At 33.8% G+C, this 21,167-nt stretch overlaps 1 pseudogene; it reads right to left on the bottom strand.

The window, feature by feature from the left end:
- Positions 1 to 1,884: 1,884 nt before the first annotated feature.
- LOC149563536 (low affinity inorganic phosphate transporter 1-like) lies at positions 1,885 to 20,379 on the bottom strand (annotated as a pseudogene).
- Positions 20,380 to 21,167: the final 788 nt, after the last annotated feature.

Raw genomic sequence — 21,167 nt, 5'->3', positions numbered from 1 at the left:
CCATATAGATTCATGATACCATGTTACATTTCATCTCTTGAGGTTGAATAGTTTTGGATGTTGTTGTGGATTTTCACTTGGGGTTTTGAAGGAGATCATACTTCACACAACTAATAGTTAGAAGTGTTTGTTAAAGGAAATTCTACATGCCTATGCTTTGCAGGATCTCTCTTCGGTCTTGGTTATCTTCTTAGATATTTGGGTTCATAAGTCATTGTTTTTTCAGATCCATTGAAGCTATGGTGGTCACTCTTTTGTGGTCATATGTTATCATTTGTACTTTGTTGTTTTTTGGTGATAATATTGTGGTTCATTTATCTCTTTTCTTTGTTGGATGTTGAGAACATAGGAGAGTTGTGGAGATTGGATGAGAGAGATGTTTCTTGTAGAAATTTTGTTACATGATTTGCATATCTTTGTGGATGGTCCTTGGTACTACATGGTTACACTTTATTTGTGTTTTTATTGGTAGACTCAGTATGCCTCTAGTCTTTCAAATTTGACAATATTTGTATAGTGGGAGTTCTTGTATGTGTTTGGACTTCTTCAACTAGTTTGGACATAGAGCTTGAAGATGTAGTTTATGGGTTTGGTTCTATTACTGGCATGAGTTTCCTAATGTTGGATACCTTTGAGGTATGAGTGATTGGATGGGTTAGCATTTGTTATGAATGCTATTTCCAATCTTGGGGCTTTAGCAATAGGATTGGAGCAATCAACTTGGTTGTTATTTTGGCTGATATTTTTTATGCTTGTATAGCTCATAAAAATAGTAGACCAGTGGCATTATTTTGGAGCCTTTGTTGTCACTAACATCTTATTCTTGTATTCTCTTGACAAGTATCTAGTTGGAACAAAAAGCCATGCATTAAACTTTATGTGGTTTCATGGATGGCTGTGATGATATAGTTTCATCAGTTTGAATATTACATGGTGTTTGACAAGTGGGAGAATGTTGGGAATATGTCTCAACCTTGATATCATATATGTATTACACTTGTAATTATCTTAAATTGTCATGTGTGACTGTGACAACTTGTAAGATAAGAAGTAAAGGATAAAATACTAAAAGCAACTATGACAAAAGTAAAGATAAGAATACTTATCTTATTGATAGTGGGAAATCCACTATGATAATGGGCAAATAAGATACCTTATCTTATTTGTAGTGGGCAAGCCACTATGACAATGGGGAAGATAAGATACCTTATCTTATTCATAGTTTGCAGCCACTATGACAATAGAGAAGATAAGACACCTTATCTTCTAATAGTGGGAAAGCCACTCTGAAAATGGAGAAAATAAGATACCTTATCTTATTGATAGTTGGCAGCCACTATTACAATAGAGAAGATAAGACACCTTATCTTATTGATAGTGGGCAAGCCACTATGACAATGGAAAAGATAAGATATCTTATCTTATTGATAGTGGGCAAGCCACTATGACAATGAAGAAGATAAGACACATTATCTTATTGATAGTGGGAAAGCCACTATGACAATAAAACTTATCCTATTGATAGTGGGAAAGACACTATGACAATACTCTTTATCTTATTGATAGTGGGCAAGCCCCTATGACAATGTGCAAGATAAGACACCTTATCTTATTGATAGTGGGCAAGCCACTATGAGAATGAAGAAGATAAGATGCCTTATCTTATCTTACTGGATTGAGAAATCATTCTTTAAATGATTTATTTGTAGCAATATAGCAAGTTAGAGCAAGTTAGAGCAATGCAAGAATGTAGCAATGTAATCCTATCATGATGAAGCAATAAAGTGTTGAAGTTTTAGTGGTGGAGTTTTTACCAAAATGGGTTTCTCAACGTAAAGTTTTGTAGTTATGGTTTGCATATTTTGTCATCCATTTCTGATTAAGTTATCTAGTTATTGCTGAATTATTCCTAACAGTATTCGGCCCAAAATTCGAAAAGAAAAATGTCAGACAATAGATCGCCACAAATCCTCCGGTCGAATCTTTCACCCAATGTTTGTAAGGAATGGCAAGCGCAAACAGAAACCCCGACATAAAAAGGAACCCAACAAACTGAATCACTCTGCGGCCGAGGCGATCGATCAGAAAAATGGTGAACGCATAACGCGGCAGAGTTCCACCCAGCGCAATCAACGCCTGCGCACGTGCACTCCGAAAGACTTCACGCAGCGGGTTCTGGTAATCACACGGATTGTTCAACAAATTACTGCTGTAGAATGCAACGTCCACGAAGAACCGAGTGGACGCCCTACCAAGTAACTGAAGCCCATGGTGCCTCAAGAAATGCCTCGAAAACAGCCCAAACTGTTTCTCCATCTTTTCCATCATTAAAACAGTATTTTCATCTTCTTGAATTTCTAGGTTAAGAACTTTAGACATATCAGCGGCGGCCTGCTTAACGTTTTTAGCCACCAGCGCCGTGTAACGAACCGTCTCTGGCATTTGTATTCGCCAATAAAATGTGAAGCCTGCTGGAATTGCTCCAAACATGAGGAAAATCCTCGACACCATGTCCTCCTGATTTCTGGATGGAATTTTATCATCATTCATTTCAAAACAAGCGCTGACAGTCATTGTGACCATACTTCCCGCAAGAATTCCAATGCCTTGCATGGCAAAAACGGCGGCAATGAAAGCTCCTCTGGTCTTGGTATCCGCATATTCTGACATGATTGTTGCAAAGACTGGGTAGTCACCGCCAACGCCAAACCCTAACCAGAACCTGAAGAGACACAAACACGTTATTACAGACGTGTGCGAACTTCCGAGGAGAAGCCGGAAGCGATGGAACTGGAGACCATGAGCAAAAGTGTAATGCACATCATTCACAGACATACTTTCGCCCCATTCTGTTGCCCAGCCGTCCAAAGATGAGTTGGCCTAGCAATGCTCCACTTATGACATGAATTCGTCTTTAACAGTACATACTGTATTTTTCTATACTATAATTATTCAAAGATATGTAAGTGTGTTTAGATCCGGCTGATGCCGTGTGTTTAGATTCAGCTTAGGTCGTTTGAACTCTCTCGCGGGGTGATCTTGTATCCCCCGACCCCTTTTTTGTGAATTGTATTCTAAGCATATTTTTTTAATAAAACAGGACTATTCATCAAAAAAAATGTAAGTACTAAAAATACACCTTCTTGATTAAAAAAACATATTTATCATTTATAAATAGAAATCAATTATTATATTTATTTGATTTTCATTGAAAGTGTTGGTTTCATGGTGGTGGCATTATTGCAGTCATTAGATTCAAAGCATATTTTTAACCATTACAAGATTGTGTTATTTTATAAAAATAATTTTAATTCCATTAATTTTTTTGTTCCTTCTCAACCTTCCCTTTATTTAAATTCAGATTCAACCGTGCAAGGTGCACACGTATAAGATTTTTTTGCATAAATCAAATAATTTATTTTCAATTATTCACTGCATGTCTGGAACCATTCTCCACCCTGTGTGAATTGATCTAAACATAGCTTACCCGCTACATGTGATACTCAATCTCACTCACATTGGCCTTACACCTCCCAACCTCCAATTTCTTGAAATATAATAGTCTATCAGCAATGACCTTATCATTACTAAATAACTTCAACCTTCTCTTAGTGGCATGATAGTGCTCTTAGCTAGATTACTTATGTATGCTTCCGTAGTTGGAATTGTCCATTTTACTACTCCACTCTCAATGACCCATTACACCCTCGTAGAGAAGTTTCTCATAATAAACAGTAGCATTACAATGATTGTATGTTTGGAGATATCTGCAATCACCATTTTATATTTTCTTTATCTAATCAAAGTTTATTGAGCTTGGTCTTCCATCTATTTGTAGACACTAAATCAGCTTACACCCATAGACTCCTTATTCCATGTTACTCTATCTATAAGTTAAATAAATATTTATTATTCAATTAATTAATATAACTTTTTATTTCTATATCCCAATTTCATTAAAAATTCATATATTTATTTAATAAGATTGACTATGTTGAAAAAGTCCCCCTATGTATTTAATTAGTTAATATAGGTTGATTACTCCTCATAACCAATTCCTCAAAACTATAATTTCATAAAAAATTATCAATCTTTCCCATTTATTCTTAGTCATTTAATCCATTTATATGGAAACATAGCTTAAACTAATTACTATTGGCGTTTGCAAGATTTGGTAAGATGAGATTAGTGGCTAATAAGGTATCCAATAGATAGAGAAATATTATAGATTCATGATATATGATATTGGTTTTCAAATCTATAAAGAAAAAATATAATCAAATCTAGAAATGAAATTTTCTCCCTTGTGAAGAATATATACCAAGTGCAAATATTTGAATGTTTTCCATTTAGGATCTAAATGATGAAGTGAAATAAAAATGTAGAAATATGATGATATCTCTAGAACCTATTCAGATGTCACTAAGACATTCAAAGCTTCTTGCATGAACCAATTAGGAATATTCCCAACAAAAGGAGGTGAACAAAGGTCTAATGAAAAATAATCTTGAAAAAGATCCAAAGATGAAGATGGGGTCACAATTAATGTATCAAAAATTCTATCAAATAGGATAGATTCATATTTAATGTTGTCTCTCAAATTTAAAATTTGAAACTGCAAAAAAATTGTACCAATGTCTACCTAATAAGAATCTTAATTGAGAAGACAAGTAAATATTTAATGCAATGAAGCACTCACAAAGCTTCCATTGACTACCTCTAAAATATAGTGGCCCTCTTTTTTTTTGTGAGAAGTTGAAGTCTAAAATGAGACAAGATGAGGATTAAATGAAATTGAAGGTGGACAACCTATTTATAATGAAGAATTGGGATATGTTGAACCTTTATGATTTTCATTTGAACTCTCACAATCTACCAAAGGATCATAATAATGGCTTATATTCTCTATAGATTGAGGTGACACTTGAGAATTGGAAGGAGGATTCTAAAGAGATGGTAGAATATCATAATATCATAATATCATATGTCTCTTCAATGAGACTCTTAAAGAGCCCAAGAATACTCAAATTAAACAAATTACACCTAAAGGTCAAACTTGACACTTTAAAAGATGACTCTAAAGACTTTAGCCCTATTACCTTTCAAAAATTAAATTCTCATGAAGGGTTCCAAGAATAAGAACTACATTATATAAACAATGCAACACATGGAGCTCATTTAGATGACAAATAATAAAATTATGTCTTTGCATATAGTCCTATAAAAAAAATACTATTTAAAAACAGGACTATTCTTTAAAATTAACAAAGATGTAACCATCACAAGGAGAGTATATATATATATATATATATATATATATATATATATAACCTTATATCCTTACCTCAACAATATCATAAATCACATAAACATTTACTACTATGATGTATTACATATAGCAACTAATGATATTCATGAAAGATGTAAGTAAATGATCAACAAATAACACAAAATTTTTGGTTACCTAGAAACCCTTCAAGGTGAAGGTAAAACTAGGGTGGGGATGGGAGCCACAAATCTTGACTATTGTAGCAATAAAGTTTTCCTATTAGGGATACAAATTTGATTACTACAAATGACCCACCCAATGAGGCATCTTACCTATTAAGAACTTACAAGACTTATAAAATATACATTTATAGTACCCTAAAATACTTGCTAAACTATATTAGTACCTGATCCTTTAGTTTTCACTTTAAATGCTAATAATGGATATCCTCTTTAAAATCTTTGATTTGATCTATAATATGATATATTTTCATTCTTCCCTTCACTACTCTTCTCGATTGCTATCTCTAGTTTCCCTTCAAACTTCACTTCTACCATCCAAACATGCAACCTCTCTCGGATAGACACATACATAAAAAATAGAGTCTGGATCCTCTTATTATAACCATATGTAGAAGTTGCTAGATTAAAATCAATGATCTAGATCTCACTCATTTTCCTTTTAATCTTTCCATTTTTTGGTTTGTCTAATCACCTTACATAGGGATTAATGATCCATAATAGAACATATGATCTCCTTCATAATTGACACCTTGAACAAAACCATATATCTCTAGATTGACAAAAATGGTTTATCTTGGTCTTTGTGCCATTCCAAACAATTATGTCAAAAGTAGTTTATTCAATAGTTTAACATTCTAATGCTTGGTCATAATTGTTCTTCATGCTAACACTCAACATTCACTTTCTTAGTGTATACTATGTGGTTCGATATCTATAGGCTCAACATGAACTATCTTCTAGATGACTCGACATGTATTAGAGTACTCAACGATTATAGACTTGCTCGACAGTTATTGTTGCTTGGTTCATACATGAAATATATACAAGTCTAATTTAAAGGCCCAACCTATATAGGATAGCATGGTCATAGTGATGACCAACCAACATCGCTAAATATATGAATAAGTATCTGACACTAATAGACAACGAGACTTAAGGATTATAAATCTCCCCCTTTTACATTAGTGGCAAAAACACTTTGTCATGATCAAACATTATATACCAATACAAAAGGTACTTCCCCTTAGACTATAATCCAAAAAATGTTTTACAGTTTTGACTTCTTATAACTCTAAAAATAATATACACAACAACACAATTTCAAAATTTACAAGCATTAACAGATGTCTATAGAGACTTTTATGTCATGATAGCTTTGATCATGCATCTTAACTAATTACCCCTCTTTTTTCTCACGATTGGTTTGATGTTGATGTAGGGCCTAGTAATTACTCCATATTTCTCTAAAAATGGGTTATGGGAGTTGAGAGTCACATCCATTATATTCTCTCACTTATTCTTCAATTCATCATGAATGTGTTTCTAAATCTCCAATGTGGCTACAAGATGAATCATATTATCTCCAATAGATTTTTTTATTACTCTGAACTAAATATTTAGCAATCTTAATGTGCTTTTGCATGAATGCTAAATGTGGAGTCAACTAAGCATGTATTTTTAGTATCTCAAATCATATCTTTCCCTCTTCATATAATAATTTAGTCTTCTTGGTTTGCAAAAATCTTAGCTTGGAGAAATGAAAATAACTATTACTAGCATCAATGGTCAAGGTACCTACACTCTTCTTCATTTCTATATCAAGCTCATCCATTTGTTCTCCTACCTCGTTTATAATTTATGCTCATACATAAAAAAATGTTTTAGAATTAAAAATTAATATTACATGTTGTCTTTTTGTTATTGGTAGCTTTGTTGGATAGCTCAACCATATTTACAGCTATCTTGGCTAACACTTTCTCCATCACTTTATCATCATATCTTGCCTTGGCTCTCTCCATCATCTTATATGGAACATCAATATCTAGCTCATTTATTTTATTAAAGATATGTAATTATTGATCAAGAATGGGTGGCTTTTCGTCTAAATCAATAATTGTAATTGTATCTAAAAGCATATCTTTTATTTCCAACAAAATTTTTTTCTTTTGATGCTACCTTCTAAGCTCGACTTTCTTATCTTTTCTTGAAAACAATTCACTTAACATTATCATTTTCTTCTTTGTTAAAGTGGATGTATCCCAGTCAAGTATGACAATATCCTCATCTAAGATAACTGGTTTACCTTTGATTCCCTGGGGTGAGTGTTTAGCCTTCTTCTTAAACCTTTTGTCTTTTGAATCTGGGGTGCTAAAGCTCAAAAATGTCAGTTGAAAACCTTTGGTTTAAACTTCTAGATTCACAATTTGTGATCCCTATATCAAATCACATTGTTTCTCTACATCATTATGAGAAATTCTTCACTACATAGGGGCCCTTTGCAATACATGACTAGGCATTACAATCCTGTCTTGCTGCTAGTCCCATTAGGTTTTTTATAGAGCAATATACCTTTTGTGAGAAAAAGATCATACTTTCTAACCTCAAGGAGGATGTTATCTCCACAGCTAATGATAAAGCCCCTGCTTGTGATGGATTCTTGTGTAAATTTTACAAAGTCTTATGGGAGGATATATGCCCAGATGTGCATCAAGTTTATCAAGAAACATCTAATTCTCATTCCCTAGGAATCATTATTAATAAGGGTAATATCAAATTCATACTTAAAGGTGGTGATCGCAATGACATGAAATTAGAGACCTGTCAATTTGTTGAATGTATCTTACAAGATTATCACCCAAGCATTTTCCCTTAAAACCCAAAATCTTCTCCCACAGATTGTTCATCCTAAAAAAATTGGTTTCATTAAATCCAAATATATTCTGGATAATATTTTTTCTATTTGGGAAGGTATGGAGTGGGCTTGTCAAGCCAAAAAATAGGCCTTGTTTCTTAAGATTGATTTTTCCAAAGCCTATGACCGGATTGAATGGCCTTTCATTTTAGCCATGCTTCAAGCTCTAGGGTTTGGCTGAGTCCTTTTGGAATTAGTTTGGATGCTCTTTAGTGATGTCACTACTTGTATTACCATAAATGGTTGGAAATATAAAGCATTCGAGCTCTATAGATCTATCCATCAAGGTTTTTTCTTTAACAACTTGTCCATATATATTGGTGCCAACGGATTTGCCTATCTTCTTTCCAATGCTATCTCGCAGGATCTTGTGTTTGGCATAACACTCCTAGATTCCACTGCATAGCTTGTGAATGACCATTTTGTTGATGAAACCTTTCTCACCCTTTTAGAGGATAAAGACAATATTGTCAACTACTTACAATGCTTGGATACTTTTTGCCTCACCTTTGGGTTTGCTATTGAATAGCACAAGACCCTTTGTTATAGATAATCCTTCTTGCTAGGCCTTTAATGGCCATAACACTATGGGTGGAAATGGGTTTTCATGGAGAAATCTTTCAATTTTTGTTCATTCCATTTTCTCTTCAAGCTTCCCCTATGGATCTATGGAAATTTGTCCTCACATGGATTGAGAAGAAATTAGACTATTGGCTCATGAAACCTCTCTCCCTTATAGGAATTTTTTAGATTTTTTCTAAAGTAGTAGCACTTGCACATGCCTAGTACTCATACTGGGCTCCTACCAAAGATTTATACCTCAACCTTGAATGCCTTCTAAGGCATTTCCTCTCTACCTCTGATGCCATGCATAATGACTTTCACAGAGTTGCCCAGGACTTTTATTGTTTGTCCAAATACTCTAGTGGTCTTGGACTACTTTCTACTCATAAATAAGCGATTACCCTCTATGCCAAATGTGCCATTCAGGCTCTCACTAGTGATAGGACCTAGAAAATCTTGTTGCGACATTGCATTTCTTCATGATTTCAGTAGTTAATAGGCCTATCTAAAAGGGGTTTAACTTTCAAACCCTTCTCGTAACCATTGAACTAGTGTAGATTTAGGGCACCTTTTTTGCTAAAAACATTTGGAATGCCTAGGAAGCTATCAAGTCATGGATTTTTTGGGTAGACAATGGGTTTATAGATGGGCTATCTATGAACCAAAAATTTTTTTGGTTCTCTCCCTTGTTTGTTGTTCAAGGTGTTTCACTAGCTAAAATTTTAGGAGCTAGCTCGTTGTGCTTATTTTGAAAGGGATTCCTAACACTAAAATATATTTTTTCTAGAGTTACTATGAGCCTTCAGTCATGGGAGGACTTGCAAGTGTAGTTTAAGCTTATCCATCCAAATTGACATAAAGTTGATCTTCTAGTTTCTAAGGTGCCTACTCCTCTATTGTACAAGCTTGGTATTCATTCATCTTGCCCAAGCTTGAAAGATTGGAAGTGGTATCCTACCACTCCTATGACAAGTTTAAAACCTAAGTTGTGCTATCAATGGCTAGTTCCCCAACTTTTGATGGTTGATACTATCAGCCAACATTGGCATTTGTAGTCCTCTCACAAGACTTGGAGTCATAGATTTGCCACAGTTTGGCAAACCATCACAAAGCCTAAAATTTCTCACTTTACCTGGTGTCTCCTTTTCTAGGGGCTACCTTTAGGCCCTTGGTTCCAACATTTTGGGTGTCCTAACCCTAGATGTCCTTTTTGTAGCTACCCATAAAGTTTCTTGCATATTTTTGGTCTTGTAGGAAAGCCCAAAATTATTGGCTCTAGATCGATGATTTTTCCAAGCCTTTCTACCTAGAGGTCTTTACCAAGAATATGGTTGTGTAGGGAGATTTTCCCAAACTTCCTTTTAAGTACTCCCGGATATGACATGCTTTTAGGATGGAGATTTTATTTACTATCTAGAAAGGTCGCAATGTTCTTTTATTCTATCATATCTTTCTTGATAAACATGTTTCTATATACTCTAAAGAATGTGTTTGTGATAATGTCATGATCTATATTCAAGTAAAGATAGATAAGATCACACTGGAGGTAGCTCACTTACATGATCTTTTAAGTCATTGGGGGTATGCCTCATGTATGATTGCTCAAGTTCCATTGGATACTTTATCTGGTGATTGCACCCCTCCTCATGATCATCAGAGAGGCTAGAATAATTCCACATGTCATTCACATACTCCCAGGTCACATCCTTCTCTTTGCTTTCATAGTGGTAGTTTTGGTGGCCACCATTGCCCAGCCTCACCTCCAGCTACTCCTAATGCTAGCTGGTCTTCTAGGCATAGAGACACTAAATGAGCTTTCCCTTAGCCAAATTTAGCTATCTCTCTACTTTAGCTATCTCTCTACCCAAGGCATAGGGAGAAAAGGAAATTAATGATACAGCTGATGGTTGGGCTCCCCCTAAGCCAGCTGCCAACCCTAAGGAATTTTGGGGTTCTAATGATAAAGACCCTCCCTCTGTTGGAATTGCTCTTGTAGTATGAGGGTTTTCTTTATTATGTTTTTTTTTTTTGGATGAATAATTGTCTTATTTGGCTATGTGTCGAGTGAACTAGCGGGGTGATAGTATATCCCCCAACCCCTTTTTTTTGGATATGTATCTTTAATATTTAATTAATTGAAAATGTATATTCATAAAAAAAATCCAATGTGCCATAACATAAGGATGGAATTGGTTTGAAGAAATCCTTTTCTTACCAAATTTAGCCTTTTATTTGACTTTTAACGTCATCTAAAGTGACATTTTCAACAAACTTTTTGTAGGATTAAAATCAATTTTGAGAACCCTTTAACTTACCGACATACCACATTTAGCTTTGAAAACATTGAACTTTGAATTATAAAATATGAACCCTGTCTATACTTCAATAAGTTCTAAAATAACTCTTAGCTACCAATATGCCATTCATATGAAAAAATTGAGATGTGATTTTTCTAGCATTTTTTTAAGCTTTAGGAAATCCAAGTATTGTGGCCATTAGGCTCTCTTTTGAACTTATAATTGGATATCCACTTAATATTAACCTTATTAGGGTTTTTCAAGGTTAATAAAACATCACAAATCATAGTCGTGTACTTAAGATTTTAATTAATAGTAAAGGATTTTGGGGGCTCAAAGAGTTGTTAGAACCTCTACATTACCTAAGTGGGTTGAAATTCTAAAAAACAAGAAAACTATAAAAATTTAAAATTCAATAAATATGACCTACAAACTTTATAAGATTTATAAGTTAACATTTGACTCAAAAGACTAAGAAAAAGGGAGACGATTAAATAAAATATTTTTCTAAATGTGATTAAAGAGAAAATTTTATGATTATTGACATGGTTCCCAAAACATTTAAAAGTATCAACATGATGAAAAATAATAGGTAACATGATATTTTTAGGAGATGAGTGATTGGATGAGCTATATCACCTTTGGACCTAGTTATCTTAACATTTTTTTGTTAAATTTCTCTAAAGTTATTTGAAAATGATAAAAATGAGGTAACACCATTAAAATATTTCAACTTAGACCAATTTAATTCTATGGCACATAAAAATACCAAATATTCCTTAAGAAAAATCAATGTGTTTGTTAATGAATGTAGATCTCATAAGAATGATCAATGATATCTTTGATTGCAAACTAACATATTTTTATGTATAATAGATATTTAATTCATAACAATTAACAAACTTTATGAACATTATGATTCACTAATTCTTTGGTTCTAGGCCACTTCTTGAAGGATTTGAGGAGATATGCAAATCAAATCAATGAAGCCCTTGAATACCTACATGTAGAAAACCTGTCACAAAGAAGAAAAAGATGAGAAGAGGCAAGGGTTTTCTCTGAAAACAAATAAATTGTATTCTTAGATACAGAAAAGATTAAGAATTACAAAGAGGTCAATCCTTATAAAAGGAGATCAAAACCCGAAAAGGGTAACCTAATAAGTTACAAAGGTAACCTAAAAGGTATAAGATATTTAATAATTACTAATTAGTTATTAAATAGAGATTCATAAAGTGCAAAAGTGAGATCTTAAGAAGGGAGAAAAGGTAATTTAATCAATAAAATTAAATTAACCTTTTTCTCTAACACTCCCCCTTAAGACGAGCAACAATGTAGTTACAAGCAATGTAGAAAGGGCAAGGAAACTACAATGCAATGCTGAAAAAAAACTTGGATCCTAGCAAGAAGGCTTGATGAGGTACCCAATCACAACCAAATCTCTATGAAATGGATAAATAGAGAAAACCTAGTGGGAAAAACTCTACTCCAAAAAGAGATAGTTGAAAACCTAGTGAATGACCACAGAAGCCTCCAACTAGAGGAGTCATGAAGAAAACCACTAAAGCATGTAGAAGCTACAACTCTCTCAAAAGGAAAGTGCTGATCTATAGAACTTCCTTTGAAATAGAACTAACTAGGTAGAGAAGATTGTAATATGCATTGAATCTAGAGGCAAAGAAAGGAAAAAAACTGAACTTGAAAATATAGATGGCATGAAACACGAAAGCCTAAATATCTGATCAATTGAACCAAGGAAGCATGAGAAATCCCCTAATGCAAATAAGGGTGAGGTGACAGGAAACTAAGAAAGTGGGCCAATATCTACTACAAAATAGAAAAAACCAAGAAAATCAAGAGTGAGGAAGAGGTACAGACACCTATAAAGGCATGTGCATTAACACATCATGGGGCTAATGTTGTGGAAGGGACACTCACTTGACAAAGGAAGAGGGCACTAAAAGACAAAAAACTATCCCACATGGCACTTTACAATGTAGTGTGAGTATAATAAGTCACAATGATGAAAAAGATCCCAAAAAACAAGGAGTAGCAGTTTATGTCAGTGTGTTTACATAAATATGTTTACAAATGATATAAAAAATGATTAGAAAGGGAAAAGAACTGATACAATAGATAAAACAACCAAAAAGAAGAAATCCCATGCCACGTAAACAATCCTCAGGCCTAAAAAACCCAAGATATCCACCATAGTGCAATAAAGGAAAGAAATATGATAGAAAGAGCATGGAGCAAAATCTAAAGGAAATTATAGTAATTTTGAAAAGGGGACAGAACAAGCTTTCAAAAAATAGAGATGGGATGCTCATGAAATGCCCTTGGGAGTGAAAAATGAATATTCAACTTTGACTACCAAAATAGGAAAATAAACTATGTCAAAATCAAAAAAATCCTAATCCATCATCTTCATCTCAGAACTAGCTTTCGAGCACTTCTTTCAGATTGAAAAATACATTTATATGCTCAAGTTATGGCAAAAAGGCCCCCGTATGACCCACAAAATAAATTTTCTTTTTTAATAATAAAAACTATTTTTCTAAAAAAAATGTGGCTAGTTTTGAGTAACAATAGATCAATGCTTTGGGTGGTAGAGCTAGGGCCATGGTGGTAGATGGAAGGTGGGCAAGGGCCACTATGGTGAGACTACTAGCAGAGCTGCTAAGTGGTGACTACCAACAGTGACCGTAGTGGTGTTGCTATGGTTAGTTGACTACTGTAGCCCAAAAATGGCAAAGGGTTTTTTTTTTGTGATTTTCAAATTTTTTTGCATCTCAAACTACATACAGAGTTTGTACGGTCTTGTCGAGAAAAAATATTTGCCTCCCAGATCAACGTTGCCCAAAATGGACAAACTTTATACGGAAGGATCGGTTTCGACACCTTCTGGATCTATCTGCAAGGTCCGTTTGGCCTCAAGCTACTCAAAAAATTAGTGACCCCCCTATTTTCTCATAAAATACCTAGAAAACTCTACATTTGATCCATCAAACCCTTGTTCTCTCTTTTTCCCCAAATATTAAACAAGCTATAGTAGATTTGGCTCTGATACCATGAAGGATTTGAGAAAATATGCAAATCCAATCAACAAAGCCCTCAAATACTTGCATGTACAAAACCTATCATAGAGAAGAAAAAGGCTAGGAGAGGCAAGGGTATGGTCTAAAAATATGTAAATTGTATTCTCAGATAAATAAAACTTTAAGAATTACAAAGAGATCAATCCTTATAAAAGGAGATCAAAAATTGAAAAATGGTAACCTAATAAGTTACAAAGGTAACCTAAAAGGTAAAAGTTATTTAATAATTACTAATTTATTATTAAATGGAGATGCATAAAGTGAAATCTTAAGAAGGGAGATTTAATGAAATTAAATTAACATTTTTTTCTAACACTTCTAACTATTGTATCCTTGTCATAACAATAATATATCTAAAATGGATAACCATGTAGTTCTTCATTCTAATTCATTATTTATTAATCCATTAGAGAAATTATTAGATAGTAAAATTCATGTTCTCTTTGGTTGATCTATCTTACTCCAGTCAATCCTTTTCAGTAGACAAGCTATAGAGTCACATAAATGCTTATTGTAGAAAAGAATGTTCTTTATTGTCATTGAAATGCTCTAGAATGATTTCATGTCAATTTAGACTGTATGGTAATGAATTTATTTAGAGATCTACATATAGTAATATGTATTTTAAAGTGTATAATAAATAAACTCATGATCATCTTAAAATGAGTAGGTTTTTACATTTAATGGGATATTTAGAATTTTAAGAACCTATGTGATTCATTGTGAAAATAATTGAAAATAAATTTTTCCATTAAAATTTGTTGGCATTATTTTTTATTTTTCATTAGTGACAACACTTATTTAATTTTGTATGTTCACCAAGCTCATCACTCAATCTACAATTTATACCAAGCATTCAGTGGTTGCCAAGTAAGTTCATCACTTAAGCAGTTCACATAGAGCATTCCTGAAGCTACCAAGTGAGTATGCAATCTAGCAATATTTACCAAGCATATAGTGTTCACCGAGAAGATAGTGGTCATCAAGCTTCATAGTGTCTACCGAGTTATAAGTTTGTGTGATGTGAAGCCAATGTCTACCGAGTGATGGATGTGTAGTGTTTCCCGAGTGACAACAAGGTAAATGAAGGATTTAGTATCTACCAAATGACACTATATCTACAGAGTCTCCAATGGTTATCGAGTTTGAAGCTACATTGTGTGATTAGTATGGACCATGCTTCTACTTCTACCAAGTGCATGATGATGCTGAGTAATGTAGTGGATGCGAAGTATTAAAGGTTCACCGAGTTAGCTTTAGAACCTGAATTTTCTACTATTTGTCTAACTCAATAATATTTTATTTACTTGTGTTTTAGCCAACCTTGTATTTGTAATTATTGGAATGGTATATATGTAACGTATTGTACCATTTTCAATGTATGGATGTATGAACAAGTATGCATGAGAATATCAAGGAATGAATATGTACTGCAAATTAGTAGTAGAGCAAAGTATTCAACAATTTCTTCAAGGAGCAGTAAAGTTATATCAATCACAAGAGGTAATTTGTATATCAAGGATCTAATCAGCAATCAAGTTGTAAGTCAGATCCACTATTTCATCTTGATAGGTGAACCAATTTTTCAAATCCTTTAATAGGGTAGAATTAATTTTCTTTGTATAAATCTCTTAATAGAATGCATACTTCATTGTATGTTTGTAAAACCTTTAACAAGGTGGATCTAGTAGTTCAAATTTCTCTTAACAGGGAAGATCATCAAAAGTGGTCAATGTAAGCCCTAATAGGCCAACTTTATACTGCAGTAGTGAAGTTTTGTGGGTATCATCCCGAGCCTAGTTTTACTTTCTATTTGAAAAGTTTCTGGGTCACCAAAATAAAACATTCATGTGTTATGAATGTTTATCTTTTCTTATACATACAATAGATTAGATAAATGAATGGCGAATGGATTAAGTGCTAAAATTAATTTAAATTTTTGAGGTTATTGATTCACCCCTCCCCTCTCAGTAACCTAGCTAGTCTTGATTATTTCCAACAATTGGTATTAGAGCATTGTGGTTCTCAGGATAAAGTTTGACAGTTTCAGCAAAGATCAAGGACAATTGAGATATTCAGACTTGAAAAAGCTATTGATAATAAGAAGCTAGATCTAGAGATGGTCATAGCTCAACTCAACGAAGCAAAAGAACATCTCTCCCAATCCCTGAAAAGAAGGAAAGAACTTGCAAGATAGATGAATGACCACCAGTATGTTGAAGAAAAGATTGAAAATATTTTCCCTTCAAAAAGTTTAGATGAAGAAAATGAGGCAATCAAAGAACTCTTGGAAAAGAATGACTCTTTGCAAGAAGAGGCAAGAAAATTGAAAAGAGAGTAGGAAATTTAGTCAATAAGAATGTGTGAAATCTTGGAACAAAGAAATAAGGCAAGTGAAGACTTCGAGGAAAGGAACAATGCAAATCAAAATCAATCCCTTCAACAAGAAAGTCTTATTAATTAGATCTCCAATGCAAATTAAAAAATCATAAATTTGAGATCTAAAAATGAAAGCTTAAGGAATGATTTAATCACTAAAAGATAAATCAACAAAAGATTGAAAACAGATCTAATTTTTGAAAAGCAACTCAACGAAAGGATGATGAAATCCCAAGCAGATATGGATCAATTAAGTTAGCAGAGTGAGAAGAATCTTCATAGGAAAAAAGGTAAAGTAGAACTTGGATACAAAGAAGAAGGTGAATCTTCCAAACAAGGTGGAATCAAAGACCTACTTGCTATCACTATGGTAAGTTAGGTCATACATCAAACAAATGTTGGAGCAATGGAAAGACAAAATTCAATGGAAAGTACTACAATTGTAGTCAACATGGTCATAAAGCTAATGAATGCAAGGAGAAACCAAAATTTGAAGGTAAATGTCATAAATGCAAGAAACAAGGTCACAAGGGAATTGAATGTAGATATAAACCATTCAATCTAGCTGAACAACCTTTAAAGGCAATATTTGGTTGGGACTATAACACTTGGTGTATATGTCACTATTGTGGAGAATATGGACATATTGGCATAAACTGTGCAAGGCATCACTTGAGAAAGAGGGATACAATAGTAAGATGTTATACATGCACTGAACTTGGTTATATAGCTAAGAATTGTATGAACATAGGAAAGGTTGAAGATGAGAAGAAAGCTAAAGCTGATAACATCAGGAAGTAGATGAAACAGTAGTGGATTCCTAAATCTACTAAGAAAAACAGTTCAAATGATGTCCATGTCACTCAAGAAGTGGGTGACTCCACCATTTCCAATTAGACTCTTAAAAGGAGGAATTGGAATTGCATCTTCAAATTATATCTCGAGTAGTTCCAAAGAAAAGAAAGTAGAAGATCTAAATCAGTATTTCAAATACAAAGGGATCACATGAAGTTAGGTTATATCGAGTAAGGTTGGTCACAGACTCAAAAGAGCTAGGTTGGGAGTAATGAAAGTTTTGTACAATCATTGAATCACAAGTTTCTACTAAGCTAGTGAGTGGATGATAGTTTGTCATGCACTACTTCATTATGGTACCTAGCATTAATGGAAAAAATTTCATCAAAAGAATAGAATTTGACTTCATTTTTCACTGCAACTTTAGTATACACAAAGCTAAGCAATTCCATGTGCATCTAGGCAATTTTGAGCGAATTAGCAGCAAAGAATTTTTTCAAAAACTTTCTATCATTTATCAAGTAGCCATGGCATCCAAAAGAAATATTAGTAGTAAGGTGAAAAGAGGATCTAAAATGTTGGTTAAAGGTGTACAATGGAAAGCACCTAACTTCAAGGTAGTTCCATTAGTTGCAGAGTCATTGGATCCTAATGGAGCCTAATCTTAAATTTCTCCAAAGGTACTTCCAATTAATGACATTTGCACTCATTTTAAATGTTCTGTTCAAGATATTGGAACCCTAGAGATGGATAGTGCCCTAGAAGAAATGTGTGTCGATGGTTTACTAAAACCTGAGCATAAGCACCTAGAAACCAAAGGATTAACCCATATCCTACATATGCAAAGGAGCTTTCAAATTAAGTGGATTAGGTACATACTCAGTCATGTGCACAATAGATAACTATGGTTAAAGTAGCTAGTGTTAATCACCAAGAAAATGATACATAAGATTATAGATCCTCCCATGTTGAGCAAAGCAAAATCTACCAAAACCCTAGGTTAGGATGAACTTCAAAAGAAAACCCTAGCCGAGTGGGACAATAGAGTTTTAAAGATTAGTATTGTATCTAATGTTGAATTAAGGTTTGGTATTCATGTCATTAAACAAAAAATTTACAGCTCTATTCATTTGAATAGTGTGTCATGTGAGGCAGTAGATTTGGCATATAAAGTTGTAAAGAGGAATTTGGAATTTGATTTGTCACAGTTACTATTGAAGCAATTAAACAAAAATATGGATAGTATTAGGACTTCAAAGAAAAACCCCTACAAATTTGGTTCTTTGTTGACATGTCTCTCTTTTTATGTACAAAATTTTTTCCCTTCAAAAGGCTCAGTTGTATGGAGAAAAGATGTTCCTATTTTGTATTAGATTAATGAATTTATTGTAGAAATGGGTATAAAATTTGAGAGCATTATGGACAATTACTTTTAAGATTTCAAGGAAAAGATGAACAATGGGTTCAGGATTCCTCCCAAACTTGTTGAGGATTACAAAGATGATGTATGTTTTATGGTTGATTGTGACAGAGTATATATTTAGGTAGTCAGGCCTAGAGTTGCATGGGTAAAACCTCTCGCTTATGAGGTAAATATTGATGAAATAAGAGACATCATTGAAGCACTAGTAAATGAACTAGTAGATCCAAAGCTACTAGTTTTTGGAACCTATGAAGAGGCCAAAGCTAGAATTGAGCTTGAAATCAAGCTACCCTAGGCAATTAGCAAAGGCAAAAGGAAGGTAGCCAGCTAAAAATTGCAAGTGCTCCTTTGATTCTTACCGAGGGTAAAGGTGAAGATATTGAGGAATCATAAGAAGAAGAACAAGAACAAGAATCTAAGAAGGAGGTAGAGCTAGCAAAGAAGAAGGGAAAAGTAACCATTACCAAGCCACCCAAGGCCCCCATAGTAGTACTCACAAGAAGGTCCAAAAGGAAAGGAGATAGTGAATTTATTCTTGTTAAGCCCCCTTCCACATTTCAAGAAAGACTTAATCAGTTGAGAGTAGGTGCTATAATAAATAATTTCAAAGCACTAAAGTATGAATCTAGAACTCCAACTGATCATGGAGAAACTAGGAAGATGGAAGTTTTCTCCTGATCAGTTTGCTTCACAAATCCCTATAGTATTGTTAGATAAAGTCAAGGTTAGGTGGCAATCAGATGAGTAGGTAGCCAAAGACATATTTGAGCAAACCTTGAGAAAATTGCTACCAAATCTTTCAAATACAGAGGTGAAGGCAGCCATGGAAAAGATTGAAGAGAAAATGATTATGAGATTTCATACTTGCCTGATTTTGATAAAGGAAATTGAGAATGTACTCAAAGATGCCAAATCCATGTGGAAACACATCTATCATCTGCACAAGCCCAGTGATTATCTAGTAGAAACAAAGGATGATGAAGAAGAATAGGGTAACACTCCATGCGTCACTTTTAATGTTAAAGATTATCAGGCACTAAAAGATGATGATGAAGAGAAATAGAAAGACAAGGAAGAAGATGAAGAAAGTGATCCAATGAGAATAGAAACAAAAGTCATTGCTTCCCTTCCTCACTCTCCACCTAAAACTGCTACATCATCAGGGTTGGAGATAGCTTTAGCAAGTATGATAGCAACTACCTTAGATATATCATCTGCATAATCATTATTTGCTACCTCACATCTCAAGTTATCTGCAATGGAAGTGTCTATCACTTCATCTACTGAGTTGCAGCCCTCTTCATTAGCTCTCGATCCATCTACATCATTAGCAATGTGTGAGGCACCCAATTCTACAATTGTGCCAACTTCTTCAATAGCATGTATAGTAAGTTTACCATTATGTTCTATAGTTTTGTCCACTACAACTTTGATTGCACCAACTTTTGTTCCAATCAGCTCTTTAATTGTTAGTACTCCTATTTGTGCTCCACCTATTGTAACTTCATTTTTGGGCAGCACATTAGTTTTGGATATAGTTAGCACTTCTTTTATATTTTCTTCAGTTGGACTCATTCCAATTTTTACTGCAAGTCTAGCAATTTCTACTATTGTTTCCATTTCTAAGTCCAAGGAATTAAGCTTAGAAGTAAAACCAAAGACTCCTCTAAAACTTCTGCTTATTGGTAAAGAAATTGATGAGGACATTTATTTGGACAAGGAAATTGTCATTCCCAAGTTGGATCTAGACACTGCCACAGTTGATGAAATGAGATTGGTTAGTCAACTTTTGGAGCAAAAAGCAAGGTAGAAATAGCTAAGAGATGAAAGAGATAAAGAGTTTACAATAATTAAAAATGCTAAAAATATAGTAAAAAAGGCTATAGGTGTTGATGTGGATTCTTCTCAACACATTTTCTTGCAATTGGAAGAAGCTATAAATAAGTTCAATGAGGACATTTCTCGCCAAGAAAAGCTTATTGAGAAGGTAGAGAAGAATTTTGATAATAAGGTGCTTGAGCACATTTCTCAGCACATTACCATTAAGTAGGTAGAGTTATCTACAATTGTGAGCAATCTTGAACATTCTTTTTCCAATGTGACATCACTTTTTGGCAAGTTATGTGATGTTACCTAGTTTACCAAGGAAATCAAAGAAAAACTAAATAAGATTGATATAGATTTGAAGGTAAGTGCTCAAAGGCTACAACTTGACCCTAGTTCAAGCTCAGCATATCACATCAAGGTGAGATTTTTGTCAGAAATGTAGGCAGAATTGGTAAGAGAGGAAGCTAGGATCAAATCCACACTGATTGGTATACAAAGCATGATCCTTCCAATTATGGATTCAATGCATAAACACATTGCATATTCAAAAAAATTGGTCCAAGATAACAATTTTTCCATAG

This window comes from Cupressus sempervirens, chromosome 4, assembly GCF_028749045.1.
Source record: "Cupressus sempervirens isolate cs-2001-9-10 chromosome 4, ASM2874904v1, whole genome shotgun sequence".
Taxonomy (NCBI): Eukaryota; Viridiplantae; Streptophyta; class Pinopsida; order Cupressales; family Cupressaceae; genus Cupressus; species Cupressus sempervirens.
This window is presented reverse-complemented; position numbering and strand designations above follow the sequence as displayed.